An 18,844-nucleotide genomic window follows, 5' to 3' on the forward strand; every position below is an offset into this window, starting at 1 on the left:
TGGGGGAATGTAATGGATTAGGATAACATCATCACAGTCATACACAAGAATCACCATAAGTTTCACCATACTGGGGCTCTGACGCACTTTCAACTTCCTCGGTGACCCATAATGACGCCATTCATTGGATTGGCGTTTCAGTTTTGGCTTGTATGGTGTGGCCCATGTCTCATCCAGTGTTATGATATGGCATAAGAAATCCTCTCCTTCGTGCTCATAGTGCTCGCATTGCATCTGAGCAGCATTGTAACGCATCAATTTCTGCATTTCCGTCAAGTCATGCGGCTGCAATATTTTGCATGGCCAGGTGTTCCTTCAGGATGCAAAGCACAGTCATATGCACTAATCTGGTTTTGTGGATGAGCTCACAAATCATATAGCATCAACCACTGTCCACTAACAAGGTAACAGCATACACGTCTTCTTCAGAGATGCTAGGACAACCTGCCTGATGCTTGTCTGCCACAGTTTGCCACCTTCATTGAAGGCTTTTCCCCAGCATGCCACTGTTCTGTACGGCAGTGCCAGTTCCCCACACACCTCTTGAAGACCTTGGTAACACTGTCATGCTGTATGACCTCTGGCTCATTCAATCTTGATCCAACTCCATTGTTCCTGGTTTGAAGACATATTGACACTGTTACATTATGACACTGTTACATTAGACCTCTTGCTCACAAGAGACTGTGTTTCCCTCGATTGTGTGCGCACTGGTGATGTGGGACGGACAAGACCATTTGCTTGGAGGTAAGGTAGGTATGTCAACAATGTGTGCTATCAGCGACAATAGTAGATTCCATTGCATAGTGTCTCCACAGCAGTTTTGCCACTATGTAATTTCCAACCTACATATTTTCTTCAGTTGCTGCAGGCTGTACAAAATACAATGCACACAGATCAGCACCTACTAAAATTTCTAACTGACCCCTAAACATGTCCTTAGCTTGGTGACCATACAAATCTAAAAGTCCAAACTGGAGTGAGGGGACAATGTGAGCAATCATGACAGTGTAGCTATATATATCTCTCTCTCTCTCTCTCTCTCTCTCTCTCTCTCTCTCTCTCTCTGTGTGTGTGTGTGTGTGTGTGTGTGTGTGTGTGTGTGTGTATGTGTGTGTGTGTGTGTGTGCATGAGCTGATTTCACTCTGAAGAAGGACATTGTCTGAAAACTCAGCATAATTTTCAGTCTTTTTTATGAGTGTGTATTCGGTGCCTCAGCTATATGGTAAATAGTTACCTTTAATCCTCTCACTATTTGTATTCAACCTGGCATATTCCCTTATTATACTGATAGTGGAAGATAGTGTTGAAAGCTCAAAATTTCATCCTAATTATCACTGAGCATTTCACTAACAACATTTTATGCAAAAAATTGGATCAAATCATTTCTTGGTTGTAAAGGTTGACATAACATGAAAGAGATTCAGCTGCTGAAGGTATGAAGCCATATTGAAAATATGTCTGCAAGCTGAAAGTAAGGTACCCAAAGTTAATGTTCACAGGGTTCTAAGAATGATATCTCATGGTATACCTCAAAGCCAAATGTGAAAAGTTCATTAATTAATTCATCATGTTTGTAGATCCCATTAAGAAAGAGAACTTCCACTGCTGAGGAATATCAACAAAACCAGTGACTTATAGAAACTTAATCTGTAACTTGCATTAACAAAAAATTATCACTCTACGGATTAATATTATTTACAAGGAGTGTTCTTTAAGTAAGGTCCGTTTGAACATAGGTACACAATGAAAGGTTATTTCAAAAAAGTAAATTTATTTTCATAAAGTATATACTTCACTCTATTTTTCAACATAGTTGCCAAGTTTGTTCAAATACATATAATACCTCTCAACCAATTTTAAAATACCCTCTTCATAAAAACTTGCCACCTGCTCTGATAACCAAGAGTTCACTGCTGTTTTCATGTTGTTGTCATCATTGTAATGGTTACTGAGGTGTTGTTTGAGGTGGAGGAACAGATGGTAATTGCTTGGTAAAAGATCAGGACTGTAGGGTGGGTGGTCTAAAAGTTCCCAGCCAAAACTCTCCATAAATCATGGGTCTGACCTGCAGTGTGAGGTCTTGCAATGTCACGGAGAAGGACAATTCCCTTTTTCAGCATGCCACTTCTTTTGTTTTGAATCACTCTGCATAGCTTTCTCAGAGTTTGGCAGTATGCTTCTGTATTGATAGTGGTTCCTCACTGCAGGTAGTCGACCAACAAAACACCATGCCTATCCCAAAACACTGACACCATGATTTTGCATTGGGGCAGAGTCTGTTTGGCCTTCACCTTTACAGTGTGTGTGCTTCCATTCCATGCCCTGTTGCTTTGATTCGGGCATGATATGAGAAACCCATGTTTCATCTCCAGTTACAATCTGACTCAAGAAGCCCTCACCTTCTTCATAATAACGAGTCAAGAACTTCATCGTACAATCTCTGGTTTTTGTGGTTCTCTGTTAGGAGTTTCGGGATCAAATGGGAGCTCAGTTTCCTAAACTTAGGTGTTCAGAAGCAATGTTGTAGAGCACTGATCGTGACACATCAGGAAATTCATTTGAGAGACCTGTTATTGTGAAGTGCATGTTATCATGAATCCTCACTTCAACTGAAGTCACCAAATCGTCTGTAACCAAAGAAGGGTGACCGGAACGGTCCTCATCATGGATGTTGTCACGGCCATCTTTGAATTCTCGTACCCATTTATGCACTTTGCTTTCACTCATAACAGTATCACCATACACTTCGTAAGTACTGTTGATGAATTTCTGTAGCAGACAGGTTACTTGCTGACAAAAACCGTATCACTGAGCGAACATCACACACGGTGGATGAGTTGATAGTCTTAAACATTTTGAAAGTACAGAATGGAACCATACAGGTTAGCTACAGAGCTGAAACTGAGCACAGTTGTTCCCGAGGCATGCTGGTACATGACGCATGCACTCGTTGTGGTATGCACGTGAACTTCTAGTGTCTACAACAGAATGGATCTTACTTAAAAAACACGCCTCGTAGTTTATCTTGGCAAAATTTAGCTTAGTAAATTAGAAGGGAAAAACTGTTATATTAAATAATTGCCATTTACCTCATATTTGCAGCTTAGTATTTACATGATTGCATTGGTGTGTTTCAGAGAAAATAGTTACCTACCCATGAAAGTTTTAGTCCTGTTTACAGTACATTGCCACCTGTTATGCAGCTTTAAAACGACTGCTGCTAATTTCCATGCAGAAACAGAACTTTTCTATCCTTGACTCTAGATAATTTAGACAATGAGCTCTGTTTTTAATGTTTTATTTTTATTTCATCATGAACATTTTACAGCTATTGATGTTAAAAGTGACTACAAATTGAGTAATATATATATATAATAATTATATAATAATAATAAAGAAAACATTGAAATCATGTGAACCTGCATACAAATATACAATGAGTGTATGTTAAAAGTTGAATGTATATTTAAAGTTTAGATCTCCTTTTGCACAATCCAAAAGTTCCCCTATGGCATGGCATGCTTTCTTTTAAGTCAGTTTTGTAGAAAGTTTCTGAAATTATTTAATGAGGTCGTTTGTGCTCCTGGTGCCTCCTTAAAAGTGTCTCTGCAAGATGTTTGATTGTATCCTTTATGCAATATTCTTACTGCTCACTTCTGTTAAATAATGCATTATTTTCTGTGCTGCCCCAGAAGAAAATTCCATGTCTGCAGGGAGTGAACATATACAAAAATAAACTAATATGGTACTTTTGTCTTCAGGTCACCACAATTAGAAACTCTTCTAAGGCCAAAACGTGCTGAACTGAGCTTCTTCGATAAAGTATATATGTATCTGTTTTGATTTCAGCTTGTAATACAGAAATGAGAACAGTGAGAAACTTGACATCAAAACTAGGGATCACGTAGTAGGCAAAGTTAAGAAATTCTGCTACCTAGGTAGAAAAATAATCCATAATGGATGAAACAAGGAGAACATGAAAAGCAGAATAGCATTAGTAAAAAGGGCAATTTTTACCAAGAGAAGTCTACTAGAATCAAATATGGGCCATAATTTGAGAAAAAAAAATTCTGAGAATGTATGTTTGGAGCACAGAATTGCATGGTAGTGAAACAGGGACTATGAGAAAACTGGAACAGAAGAAAACAAAAAATCTGAGATGTGGTGCTACAGACAAATGTTGAAAATTAGGTGGACTGGTAAGGTAAGGATTGAGGAGGTTCTCCACAGAATCAGCAAGGAAAGGAATATACAGAAAACACTGACAAGAATAAGGGATAGGATGAAAGGGTATCAGGGAGTAACTTCCATGATCCTAGAAGGAGCTTTAGAGGTTAAAAATTGTAGAGGAAGGCGGAGATTGGAATACATCCAGCAAATAACCAAGGTCATAAGTTGCAATTGCTCCTATGAGATGAAACAGTTGGTACAGGAGAGGAATTTGTGGCATACTGCAGCAAACCAGTCAGAGGACTGAGGGCTCAAAAAAAATATCCAGTTACAATCCCATGAAATTTTGCACCCAGAGTTTCATTTAGTTTATGACCTTTAATGTCTATTTCTGGAGCTAGAATGTTATTTTTGCTTGTGTGAAATTGAGCCTGTGTGAGATTAACTCTTAAACTGTTTGCTGTGAAGCAGCTCCCCGGTATATACATACATGTTCAGCTACCCTCTGCCTCTGTAATGCAGCTGGTAAAATTGAGTTTGTATTCCTATGTCTTTAGTAAATGTTATAGTTTTTTAACCATTCTTTAAAGTCAATTGACTATCACTAACAGTATGAAAACTGTTCCAAAACCACAAGGCTACAAGTCTAAGTCACAGGTAAATATGTCAAGTTTAAATTGATTCAGATTTCTAGTGCAGAAATACTCAACTGTGCAAACCTCTTAGGGAAATTGCTGACTATTGTAGTGGGTGGCATTATCACTTATTTTCAGCAAGAATTTAAATGAATGGACCATGAATTAACTGAACAGTCCAAATTCAACAGAAATACTTACTCTGACCATTGCTCCAGATGAGATGATACCATTGTGAATTATTTGCAGAACTTCAAATAACGCCCTTTTATCCTAAAAGCATGAAAGTTAAGTAAGTTTATGTCATTTTTAATTAGGAGTATATCCAAATTTTTCATTTTTTCTAACTGTAACCAGAAAACTTCAGATTTTGAGTCCTATAAGTAATTTGAAACATTTACATTCAGGTAGAACATGACACTAATCAACTCATAAATGTATTGAATATGCATTGCATATTAAAAAGTGAGGCATCAGTTTCCTGCAGTGGCTTGTCAGACACTGAAAATGTGAATCCACCACAATGTCTGTACCACTTTCAGTTAATGTTTTTTCACATTTCTTCTTTCCAACCTTTGTATATGTGTTAAGACCTACCATTAACAACTTCTTGGGTTTTTCATTAAATGGAAAAGGTCACATTTTTACAAATCTTGTCCTTCATGAGTAACCGGCTGGGCATATAGACCAAGCTTCATCCACCATATTTTAATTAGTTATTTTCTTCTCATTGTGAATATATATGGTATGGTATGAAATGGCAGTCACCTATTGAGTGCTAGATCATGTCAGTTAGCATTCCAGCTTTACCTTTTTCTCAAAAACTTCATGAATACTGTGATTTTTTTCTCTTATCTTTCTGGAAGTGCTGATACTATCACCAATATTTTGAAACTTAGATTTTTGTGCCTTTATACAATATCTGCTATCATTAACTTCCATCATTATCATTATGAGCCAATATTTTAAAAATTATATTACTGTAATTATTCAGTCTTCATTTTCTTTCAAACACCAAGTTCAAACCAGTTACATTCCTAATCTTGGTTTGTATTATTGTCTGTGTTCAACTTGTAATCCTAGGCAACACCTATCTTGTTTACCATGGATGTTCATTGAGAGGCAACACCTATCTTGTTTACCATGGATGTTCATTGAGATTAAATAAACTTTTCATTCTGAAACTGAGTCTTTCAATTTGTATAAGGATACAACAAATTGTTGATGAAGATTTTGGTGCCTAGCAAGGCAGCTATTTTGTTTCAAACTGAAATCAGTTTCATTCCACTTTCATTATGGAATAGCCATTTCTGCAAATTACACAGAAGCAACAGAAACAGTTTGAGAAGCAACACCTGCAGAAGCAGCAAACACTTTACCTTTTACAGAAACAAGCAGAACAGCAAGAGGCTCAGTGTTGGTAACAACAGCTGCAACATCAACAAATGGTTCAAAATGGATCTGAGCACTATGGGACTTAACATCTGAGGTCATCAGTCCCCTAGAACTTAGAACTACTTAAACCTAACTAACCTAAGGACATCATACACATCCATGCCCGAGGCAGGATTCGAAACTGCGACCACAGCGGTCGCGCGTTTCCAGACTGAAGGGCCTAGAACCGCTCAGCCACTCCAACCGGTGCAACATCAACAACTTCATATTAAACAACTTCTATTGGTACATACACTGTTGTCCAGTTCCTGATTTTAAGCCCATCAGTCCTCTCCCCATTTATTACCAACATTTAATAGTGTCTGCAATGCCAAGAATGACTATGTTGCACGTTTATAATACCAACTCATTGTGTCTTAACCCACACTTGTGCTGTGAATATTTCCTTTTCCAGTATGGTCCAGATACCTTTTGACTTATGTAGAAATTTTCTCCTCAGCCAGAATCTTCATCTATCAACTCAGAAGCACACATACAGATATTATCCCATTATTTTGACCAGTGAGTGAATGGATGTCAATATTTTTGTTTTGCCAGTTTATTACTCAGCCAGGCTAATCTTCTACATAAGAACCATTGAGATGCTAGGCATAAGTCAACAATTCCTTTTCATATACACCATCCTGAGATGCAGTCAACCTACATGAGACATCATCATAAAAGACTGTCTTCCCAGGAAATGCCAGAATTGCAATTACATGTTGAAAGTCTCAACTGGATGACTTGCCATTTGAGGAAGTGCTCTGATTTGCTCAAACACTAAAAATGGTGAAAGTTGCAAAAAATGTTATATCATAGGACACTGAATTTATCACATCATCTGTCCACTGACACAGACAGTTGCTGCACTGTGATTACCTCATCAGCACCCATATCTATCATGTGCTGACTTTTTCAAACAATACAAAAGATGATATAACTGATGGAAAAAGAAATCACACCACCAAGACAGAGCTGCGTGACATAAACTAAAGTTGGTAAGCATGTTCTGCATCTCAAAGATGATGTTTATTCAAATTTCTTGCCAGTCGCATCAGAGTGGCACTGGTAGTTCCGCTCTGAGATGCAAATCAGGTTTGCTTTAAATACATGCTATAATGGTTGTGGAAATTACTTACCTTTGAGATTGGACAAGAGGAGTTGATGTTAGTCAAGACTTTAAGGCAACTAAGATGCCACTATCAATACCTCACTGAGTTTTAACAAGGTCATGTAATAGGGCTACAAGAAGCAATATTGCAGAAAGAATCGGCAGGTATGTAGTCACTGTATATGATTGCTGGCAGCAGTGGTTATGACAATGTATGGTTGCAAGAAGACTGAGCTCTGGATGGCCATGTGGCACTACAGAGAGCAAAGACCATGGCTCTGGTGCATTGGGCTGCATTTGCAGCAGCAGTCTGAGCAGCACTTGTCACCACAGCAACACAATGAACTGTTACAAATCAGATACTTCAAGGACAGCTCCAAGCCAGACACCCTGTAGTGTGCATTCCACTGACCCCAAATCACTGCCATTAGTAACTTCACTCATGTTCAGCAAGAGCTCATCAGAGGGCAGGGTGGAGGTATGTTGTGTTTTCTGATGAAAGCTGATTCTGCCTCAACGCCAGTGATAGGAGAAGGACAGTTGGTGGCCTGAACCAACTTGTCTGTGTGCTGTTCGTACTTGGAGTTATGGTCTAGCATGTGATTTAATATGACAGCAGGAGCACTCTTGTGGTTATCCCAAGCACCCTGACTGAAAATTTGCACATTAATCTGGTGATTTAACCTGTTGTGCTACCATTCATGACCAGGATTCCAGAGAGTGTTTCCCAACAAGGATAACGCTCACTCACATGTTGTTGTTGTTGTGGTCTTCAGTCCTGAGACTGGTTTGATGCAGCTCTCCATGCTACTCTATCCTGTGCAAGCTTCTTCATCTCCCAGTACCTCCTGCAACCTACATCCTTCTGAATCTGCTTAGTGTATTCATCTCTTGGTCTCGCTCTACGATTTTTACCCTCCACACTGCCCTCCAATACTAAACTGGTGATCCCTTGATGCCTCAGAACATGTCCTACCAACCAATCCCTTCTTCTAGTCAAGTTGTGCCACAAACTTCTCTTCTCCCCAATCCTATTCAACACTTCCTTGTTAGTTATGTGATCTACCCATCTAATCTTCAGCATTCTTCTGTAGCACCACATTTCGAAAGATTCTATTCTCTTCTCGTCCAAAATATTTATCGTCCATGTTTCACTTCCATACATGGCTACACTCCATACAAATACTTTCAGAAACGGCTTCCTGACACTTAAATCTATACTCGATGTTAACAAATTTCTCTTCTTCAGAAATGCTTTCCTTGCCATTGCCAGTCTACATTTTATATCCTCTCTGCTTCGACCATCATCAGTTATTTTGCTCCCCAAATAGCAAAACTCCTTTACTACTTTAAGTGTCTCATTTCCTAATCTAATTCCCTCAGCATCACCTGACTTAATTCGACTACATTCCATTATCCTTGTTTTGCTTTTGTTGATGTTCATCTTATACCCTCCTTTCATGACACTGTCTATTCCATTCAACTGCTCTTCCAAGTCCTCTGCTGTCTCTGACAGAATTACAATGTCATCGGCAAACCTCAAAGTTTTTATTTCTTCTCCGAATTTTTCTTTTGTTTCCTTCACTGCTTGCTCAATATACAGATTGAATAACATACCACTGTTATAACCCAACATGTCCTACAGAGGGTCAGCATGCTACCCTGGCCTGCTTGATCACTAGATCTGTCTCCAGTTCAGCACATATGGGACATTGTCAGACAACAACTCTAGTGTCATCCACAACCAGCATTAACCACCCCTGTATTGACTGACCAAGTGCAACTGGCATGTAATACCATCCCACAAATTGATATCCAGCACCTGTGCAACACAATGCATTTACGTTTGTAAACTTGCATACAACATTGTGTCAGTTAAACAGTTATTAATGTATACCAGCATTCCACATTTGTAGTGCCTTATCTCACACTTACATTAACCTGTGACCATGCAATGTTAATCACGGAAATACAACACTTAGAAAAATGTTTTCTCAAAATTTCGTTACTCTGTATTAATTATATTTTGGTGTTCAATTTTTTTCCATCAGTGTGACTGAATCAATAAAAATCTACTCACGAGCTGGTGGCAAGAGCAAACACAAACAAAAGTTAAGGGAATGTGCAAGCTTTTAGAGCCAGTGGCTCCTCCTGGCAGAAGGGTTGAAGAGTAAGGAAGGGGCATTGAGGAAAAGGATTGGTGAGTTTTGCTTTTCCTTCCCCTCCAAGCCTTCTACCAGAAGGAGCCATAGACTCCAAAAGCATGCACATTTTGGTCACTTTTGTATATATTTGCTCTTGCCATTGCTTGTTGATTAGATTTTTATCCATACAGTTATATTATGTTTTCAAAAATTAATTATTTTTTTAATACAAAATATAATAATTTCTGCATCTCCAAAAAAGACTATTTTTTCTGTCTATAACTAACAAGGAGATATTTATAAAGGTAAATAAACAAACTTGAAATTTGGCAGTTATTTAGAGGGGGTAAAATAATGCAATACATAGTTTTTTATTTGAGCCCAATTTCACTTTTAAGAGGTAAAACACATCCCAGAAGATAATTTACCATAATATTAGGTTTAGATGGAATATCTTAAAAATGATGACATATAAAAAATGCTTTTCGTATAAATGTTATGCAATTAATGTTCTTGAAAACTGTATAAATCAACTTTTGTAACAACATGCAATTTTGCAAAACACTGCACTACCATTAATTAATTTTGAAAAAAGAAAACAAGAATTAAAGAAGCTTTAAATGCTATACATCCAAGAGTAACAATGCTGGTTGCTGAAGTAACATTTTGATTACCAGATTTCGATGCTGTCATGAGGACATTTGGATCTCCAAAAAGAAATCCTCAAATTTGCACTCCAAAATCACCATTAGTTCCTTTTAAAACTATGAAAAAGGCGGGTTGTCAGTGTTAAAAAACTGTTTTGAGCAGTATGCTTTAGAATAAGAACCTTGTACATCCAGTGTTTCCAAATTGCTTGGTGACATGACTACAGCCATAGGACATACAAGGCTTTTGATATGGGAAGGACTTTGTGAGAAAATATTCAGATCTAGTTCTGTTGAATGAGTATTATGTTGTTTTCTGCCTGAGAAACAATGTAATCAAGTCGCAGTCACCAGTTCACTAGATTGTATATATATTGACTGAAATAATTTCATTCATTTTATGTGCATGGTTTAAAAAATTATATTTTAATCATTTCTTTACATATTATCATTATTGTAATGAGTTTGGATCATAAAAAAGAGCTACATTTCACTTTCAAAAAAAAACAAAAAAAAAACAAAACATGTGTATATGAAATGGTAAACTAAAAAAATTGAATGGAAGACATAAAGTAACAATATAACAAATAAAACAAATATAAGTAAAATTAATAATTAAAATAATAATGAATTTTTAGACATTTTAATTAAGTATGTTGAAAATACTCTGACTGCACACTGTGTACATCTTATTTTTGAAAAATGGTTTTCCGGAAACCAGCTTCATTACACCTAGATGTAGGTGACATGAAAGTGTCTTTATGTTATTATTAGAGTAGTAATTTTTTTTATTAATTAATGGTGGTGGGGTACTTTGCAAAATTTTATATCATTACAAAAGCTGATTGCACAGTTTTCAAGAATATAATTACATATAAACTGTTACATGAAAAACATTTTTTGTGTATCATCATTATGAAGTTATTTCCTCTAAATCTAATAGGCCAAATTACCTTTTTGGCTATGTTTTACCACTTAAAAGTGAAACTAGGCAGAAACAAAAAATTGCATATTGCATTATTACGCCCCTTCTACATACCAGCCAAGACTTCATATGTTCAAGGAACCTCACCAGCAACATTTCTGTTAAAACTGATGTTACCAAGTGTATTACTAGAACACATATCATTCAATACAACCTTCATGATACATTATGTGATAAACTTAACTTTCTTGTCCAGTTAAGTGAACTCTGCCATGTTCTTTACTGTACTAGGGTAACCAACATCATTTTCTGTAAATAACTTGGGTCTCTGCTACCTGTGGCCTTGCCACTGTGGTCCCACAAGTTCCCATCAGATCACCGAAGTTAAGTGGTTTTGAGCTAAACTTGGATGGGTCTGCTGAGTGTTATTAGCAAGTGGGATGCACTCAGACCTTGTGAGGCCAATTAAGGAGCAATTTTATTGAAAAGTAGCAGCACCAAAAGCATTGCTGTGAGAGCAATTTGCTGACAACATGTCCATATCGACATCCAGTGATGCATATGGGTTGAGAACAATATGACGGTCAGTCAGTGCCATTCCACCTTCAGCACCTTTTTTCCTCCCTGGCAGTGGGTCACTTTGTCTGAACGATTGATCTACAAAAATCCTATTTTTAGCTACCCATTGATGACAAACTACAGATGTTCATGATGTTTAATGCCTGATTTGGATTATAACAATATCATGGATTGCTTTTTCTAACAAAGTTGTATATTTTCAACAGTTTCTGGAGAAGAAATTACATTGATAACACCTTAGTTATCAGGACTAATGTAACCAGCCGCTTACACTATCCATGAACAATCCCTGGAATTCCGTAACTTCATCAAATTAGAATACGTGTTCCACATGATTAACATTTATCCACAGTTTATCCTGAATGCTACCACAGATACAGAATTGCTGAATGAACTGGTAATGTCAACATTTAATTCATTTTGACTCCACTATGTGAATAGGTTTTCATTTGATTATACATATGGTGTCTCAGGCACTTCAAGTGAATAAGTTAGAACATACAACTGTACAAACTTCAAATATTCAGTTTTCACTTCATAAGAACTATTCCCCAAATAGAGAAAGAAGTATTAACCATCACCTTTGATCCTATGACTGGTTTCCTGTATAATTTCCTGTCACACTGACTGTGTACCATAAGAACCAGCTAGCAATTTTTAGGGACTGAAGGCACAAAAAATGGGCACAGTTTTTAAACTGCAGAGAAAAGCCTAATAATAATACCTAGAAGTTTTAATGGGGATCAATGTAAAGAACTGTTAGAAAAACTGAGTATCCTGCAAGTGAGTACCTCATTCTGCCAATCTATTATGCATATCAGTGAAAACATGACTAAATATTTCACTAATAGTTCTATACATAATCATGGAACAAGAGTGTTTGAACTTACATTTTCTATTAGAGACCAAAAAATGTATAATAAGTTACCCAAGGAAATGAAAAATATTTCTGAAATATGCCTGTTTTAAAGGCAGCTAAAAATTTCTTCATAGGTAATGCATACTATATGATCAATGATTACTTAGAGGACTCAGACTAATGGTTAATATTGAAAGGAGGTAACTGCAAAACATTGTCACATTACTGTTTTGTCATTCTTCTGAGTTCAACATCTCACTCATCACGGGGGAGATGCTAATGCAGTTTTTCAAGTGGATTGAGGAGAGGACATGAACACATGCAGGAGAATAAGGGCATTTATATGAACCTGGAATGAGGTTTCTGAATGGACTGGTGTTAGAGCAAGGGGCATAGCAGAAAGTTCAGGTTCTGGGGACAGCAGTGGGTATTCTTGATGTGTGATGAGTATCCTTGATGTGTGTAGTGATAAAAGGCAAAAATTTGTTTAAATGAAAGAACATTTGATATCAGGGACCAAAAAAATGAGGCAACGCAGTTGTCAAGACACTAACCTCATATCAAGGAGTGTGGAGTTCACCCTGTCCAGCCATCTTGGTTTAATTTTTCTGTGGTTTTCCTAAATCATTTCCAGTAAATGCTAGGATAGATCCGTCATAAAGGTCATGGCCGAATGCTTGTCCTACCCTCATAAAGAACAGTTATGTATATTCTGTGTGTATGTATATTTTTGAGCTATTTATTTTCATTGTATTTTGATGTCAAATCAAATATCATTGTAAGATGATTCCTGTATGTATCAATAAATAAATATATTTCCCTTACATAGTCATGATGATTTTCTTGACATATGTCTTTACCATAGGAAGATTACTATACATGATACTTTTAACAATGGGTCTCAATTATAGGTTCACATGTCTACCTTGATAATTTGCAAAACCATTTAGAAACCAGCATACGTCAGTGCAAGGCAGTACTTTTGATGCAGAATAGAGTGAAATGTGACTTTCAAAGCAGTAACTGATAGTGAAAAATGATAGACAATGAAGGTTACTATTAAACAGTGAGAGTAAGGGTTGTGGCTTGTTTTGCTTTAATGGACAAGTCCATGTTATCAGTCAAATGTTATTAGTTGAATCTGCCTACAACTGTCATTGTTGGGATTAAAATAAGAGCAGAACATCATCATCTTCTCTATATAGATGGAGTGGCAGTTGTATTTATATTTTTGCTCCAGTCCAGTCATTACTGAAGTGAACAATTGAATAACATCATCTAGATGTTTAGTATACATGTTTCGATAGAACTACAACAGCTGAACTGTGAAATACCTCTAATGACCTCCTTGAATACCCTCCACATATCATCAGTCAATGGCAAAAGTCAAGGTGAAATTTTACACATGAATCGTCTGAGGAAAGTGCCTTGCTTCCTCTATCCTAAGAATCAGCATGTACCTTCTGCATTGTAGGCAAGTTTGGCCCCAGGATACTGAACTTATCTATGGATATACCAAACAAACTGTCCTAAAACTGATTCAACTATTGAAAACACTAAGCTGAAATATTTTATATTTGCTGTCTTATTATCTATCACTATCTTCATTTAATTAATAATCTCAGACAAAACATAGTTAGCCTTGTACTTTTGGAGGAAGCTGAATAAAATTGTTACCTCTTCTGTGTTCTCAGAATTTGGGCAGATGCAAAATTCATATCTGTTAGCCTCAAAAGCTGTTTTTCTCATGTAAAACTGTTCACAGTTATTCACAGTAGAAAAGTCCCAGTCAACTTAAATGTTATAAAGTCATTCTCAGATCACTGATTTTCTGAAACTCTGCAAGAGTCTCTGTGATCAACACAACACATTACAGATGCAGCACTTTCTGCAAAGATGTATCCTTGAGATATACTCCTGCCAAGACATATAAATGAAGATGACATTCCAATCATGTGGTAAGATACATAGAATGGTACAAAACAGTTAACAAATGCTGTGAATTCAACCTGAGAGATCTCCTAAAGCTCCAAATTCAAGTCAAAATCAGCTTTATCACTTATGTTAATTGTATACTATGCTTTCATGTCAGAGGTACAAATAGTACATACCATAAGAACTATTAGCACAGCAACACACTAAAGGAAAATTTCTCCATTCATAAGATGGGTACTAAAACAATTTATGTCAAATTCTCTATCTGGCAGCAAGAGAGACACAAATGATGATTGATTAGAATCCACAGTTACTTCATTTATTAACAGAGAGAAAATTAGACTACCCCATGATAAGGCAGGAAAGTTGTCAAAGACCATCGATCAAGGCAGACGTAGCAGGATGGCATGACGAAAAAACCACTAGTTTCTATGAACCCTGTGACATTCATAATAGATTCTGTGTTCTTCTATAACAATGTGTTAGAAGTTATTCACAAACATAATATAAGTAACAGAGGTTTTCCCAGAAACCTGAAAATTAATTAAAAATAATAAATACATCATACACTTTTTCTCGCAATTATCTGGATTCTAAGCTTAAAAGTTACTTTTAGTACTGTTATAAAATTATTTAATTGGATAGATGAAAAATCTACTTACCAAGCAGCGGCAGAACACATACATAAAAGACTGTTATGATAGGCAAGCTTACGGAGCCAGTGGCTCCTTCTTCAAGCAGCAGGGTAGAAGGAGAAGGGTGAAGGAAAAGGACTGGAGAGATCTTGGAAAAGGGGTAGATTTCAGGAAAGTCACCCAGAACCATGGGTCAGGGGACACATTGTACAGGATGAGAAGGAAAGACTGAATTCCCCTTCAACCCTTCTGCCTGAAGAAGAAGCCACTGGCTCTCAAGCATGCCAATCACAACATCCTTTTATGTGTGTGTTCTGCTGCTGGTTGGTGAGTAGATTTTTCATCTATCCAATTAAATAATTTTATCAATAATTGGTCGTTTTCATTGTTATATTTTAGTACAGTGAAGAATAATACAAGGGGCATTCAATAATAATGAAATAAATTTTTTTCTTGACCAGCTTCAGTTGAAAACATATAGGATTTGCTGTGGGACATTATGAAATATTCCCATTTCAGCCCACAAAGTTCCATGAAGTTCTGACAGGTGGCAGTGCTACGCATATTCTTCAAAATGCTGTTTGTAATGTATAATGCAGAGAGCTGTCATTGAGTTCCTCTTGGTGGAAAAACAAAGCATTACAGGTATTCCATAGGCACTTACAGAATGTCTACAGAGACCTGACAGTGAACAAAAGCATGGTGAGTAGTTGAATGAGGTGTCTGTCATCATATCTCTCTTGTGCCAGCTGCCACACAGGTCTGACTCCTGCAATCTTGGAACAAGTGGACACTCTTGTTCAAGGTGATCAACAGATCACAATCAAACACCAAATTGCTGAACTGAATGTCTCTGTTGGGGGTACTGACACTCATCTACCGCTTGGGGTATTCGAAGATGTGTGCCCGCTGGTTTACTTGCTGCCTAACAGGAGACCACAAAGAGCATCTGTGTAGCCCAATGAAGGACGCACTCTGTGGGAAGCAGTACATGGATGATGGGGAGGTTATTGGTGCAGCAAGACGTTGGCTCTGACAGCAACCAGTAGAGTGGTACCATGTGAGCATAGGGGCCCTACCAGTAAGGTGGCACAAGACGATCACATTTAATGGAGATTATGTTGAAAACTAACGTTTTGCAGCTAAAAGAGTTGGGAATAATATGGTGTACTGGAATCCTGAACAAACCCAACCAGAATGTTGACCACCCCTTGTATTTACACTGAAATATGCTTTGTGTTTTTACCATACATAAATAGCTAAGCTTTTACTCACATAAATTAACATTTCAGTAGCAGATAAATAGGCAAAACTGGAAAAGGAGAAGTTTAATAAAGGTGTTGGACTGAGTGGAAAGACCAGCTATACTCATTTTAAGCTCAAATAAATCTCAATGCCCCCTTTTTTTCAGTAATAGACTAGTCTCAATTATACTAGTTGCTGTAGTACACAGAAGTAAATACTTATCTTTATATGTTCTTTGCCTCATTATATACTCTGCTGACAAAAAAGTGAAGCACCCAGAAGTGAAGGAGCAAACAAAATAAAATATCAGGGGGTGAGAGGATGTGTGATGTTATTTCAGTGTTTACAAACTCAAGTCACATTCACAAAAAACTTGGAAGCATGAGCCCACTAATCAGAAAGACATTGCATTCCCTCTGACTTGACGCAAGCCCTGATACAGTTGGAAAGGGTGTTTTAGAGGTGTTTTATCCTCCCCTGAGGCAAGCTGACTTACAACAGTTGTACCGGTCTTTTATGTCCTGGATAAAGACACTGGGCTGGAATTGACATCTAACCTGGTCCCAAATATGTTGTAATGGGGATAAATCTGGGGATCTTGCTGACCATGAGAAAATACTTCAACATGATGCAGACAATTCACAAGACATGTGCCATGTCTGCACAAGCACTGTCCCACTTCCCTGTGATCCTGTTGCGTGAGACGTAACACATAAGAACATATACCATTGCGCCACCAATGTTGTCTCAGTCATATCCAGCCATGACCTCAACTTCTACTCGATGGCTCCCTACATTATGGTAACAGGAATAGCACAACTGTGCCTCTCCAAAACATTGGAAGAATCAGACTTCTCTCTAGGTTGCTGCCATACTTGCTGAAGACAGACATTTGGGGTAATGCAAAATAGCAATTCATCAATGAACACAATGCAACACCATTCCTCAGTAGTCTATGGTTTCATGTCCTGTCATCACTCCAAATGTTGTAGTATAAATGGCAGCCTACACACGGGATGGTAATTCCATAGTCTGGCTGCTGCTAATCTCTGATCAATAGTACAGGATGACACAGAATGTTCTCAGATGGCAGAAGCAGATGTGAAGGATTACAATGTTCTTGGAATACAATATGGTGATCCTCCCTTGTGGTGGCCAGATGCAGTCAACCAGAACCTTGACAAGTATGCCTGCCCTTACGTTCCCATGCAGTCCAGAGCTGAGGCATTATCACATCCAAATACCCTAAAAATCTCGATATTGCACAATTCAACTGGCCAACCAAATAGTGACACACCAAGACATCCCTTTCAAACATTGTCAGGTGCTGAAAACACTGTCCCACATAAGCACATACCATCTCAGTATCCTTTACAGTGATCGCTTAACATGTGACACTATTCGCACCCCTTATATACCCCAGCAGGCCTGGTGCCAACAGTAAACATGGACAACTCTAATGCAATCTGGTTGCCATTCTATCTGTCACAGAGAACTGTAGCTCTAATCCCTATGTATCCATGGTGTGTGCATGTATGAAGTGATATTGACATTTGACCATGTCTTCTGGGTGCTTCACTTATTTTGTCAGGCACTCGTTTCCATCAAAAAAATGGTGGAATAAACGCAAATTCAAGAAAACATGTATCCACTAAAATATGCAGCATTTATCTTTCTCACTATTGCATCCCTAACACATATACAAACAAATAATAAAAAAATGCCACTTGAATATGTTACTTCCACTGTGTCACAAACCATTTTTTTCAGATTTGTATGAATTAAATTGTGCAGTAAAATGAAAGAAAAGTCTTAATAATGTGACTTATTTAAATAGACATGAAGAAAATAAAAAATTGATATATAAATGAAGTTAAACTGGTGACATGTCACTTTATACTGTTTCATGTAAATGAAATTTGATGTTCGTCAAGGTACATTATTTTAACAGAACGTAACAGTTTCAAGAAATACACAATCAATTTAAAATATTTTCTCAGAAAAGTCAACCCCAATTTAACAGACATCCTATACATTTACATTCACTTTCTGCAGTGTCAAAGTTCCAATACTGAGTAAATATATCATAAATTATGTTCACAAGTATGATTTGAGTGTTTTTGTGTGCACATTAGTTTAGAATTACCTTTGTCTCTTAAGTTGATTGTGATATATATTTAGTTTACTCACCACATTCTATTCAGCTGTTTTCTCATCAACTGAACATCAAAATGATTAGAAGTTGATTGACTTATCTGTTATCTGTATCTTTTTATCTCCTTTCCCTTTTGCACAAATCTTATCTGTTATGTAGATAGGACAAGAACATCACATCCAGATAAAACAGCCTGATGGTACTGTCATGTATTTATATTTGGTACATCTCCTTCAGTGTGCTCTTAATAACAGTCCTTTAATTAAGAGCTATAATGTAGTTCTAAAAGAGATGTAGTGTTACATATATCTTTAGGTACTTGGGTAAAGTATTTGCAAGGCTAAAATCTATCATGTGACTTCTCAG

The 18,844-nt window shown here is 37.2% G+C and overlaps 1 protein-coding gene across 1 annotated transcript in view; it reads right to left on the reverse strand.

Annotated features, from left to right (window-relative positions):
• LOC124546011 (toll-like receptor 13) overlaps window positions 1–18,529 on the reverse strand; it is a 177,644-nt gene extending 159,115 nt beyond the window's left edge. Inside the window, exons 1-2 of the mRNA XM_047124982.1 lie at window positions 18,514–18,529; window positions 5,011–5,082 (exon numbers count right to left, since the gene is read on the reverse strand). The gene's annotated coding sequence lies outside the window, so the exon portion shown is untranslated. The remainder of the gene's footprint in view (window positions 1–5,010; window positions 5,083–18,513) is intronic.
• Between the last annotated feature and the right edge of the window lie 315 nt (window positions 18,530–18,844).

Source organism: Schistocerca americana, chromosome 8 (genome assembly GCF_021461395.2).
Source record: "Schistocerca americana isolate TAMUIC-IGC-003095 chromosome 8, iqSchAmer2.1, whole genome shotgun sequence".
Lineage (NCBI taxonomy): Eukaryota > Metazoa > Arthropoda > Insecta > Orthoptera > Acrididae > Schistocerca > Schistocerca americana.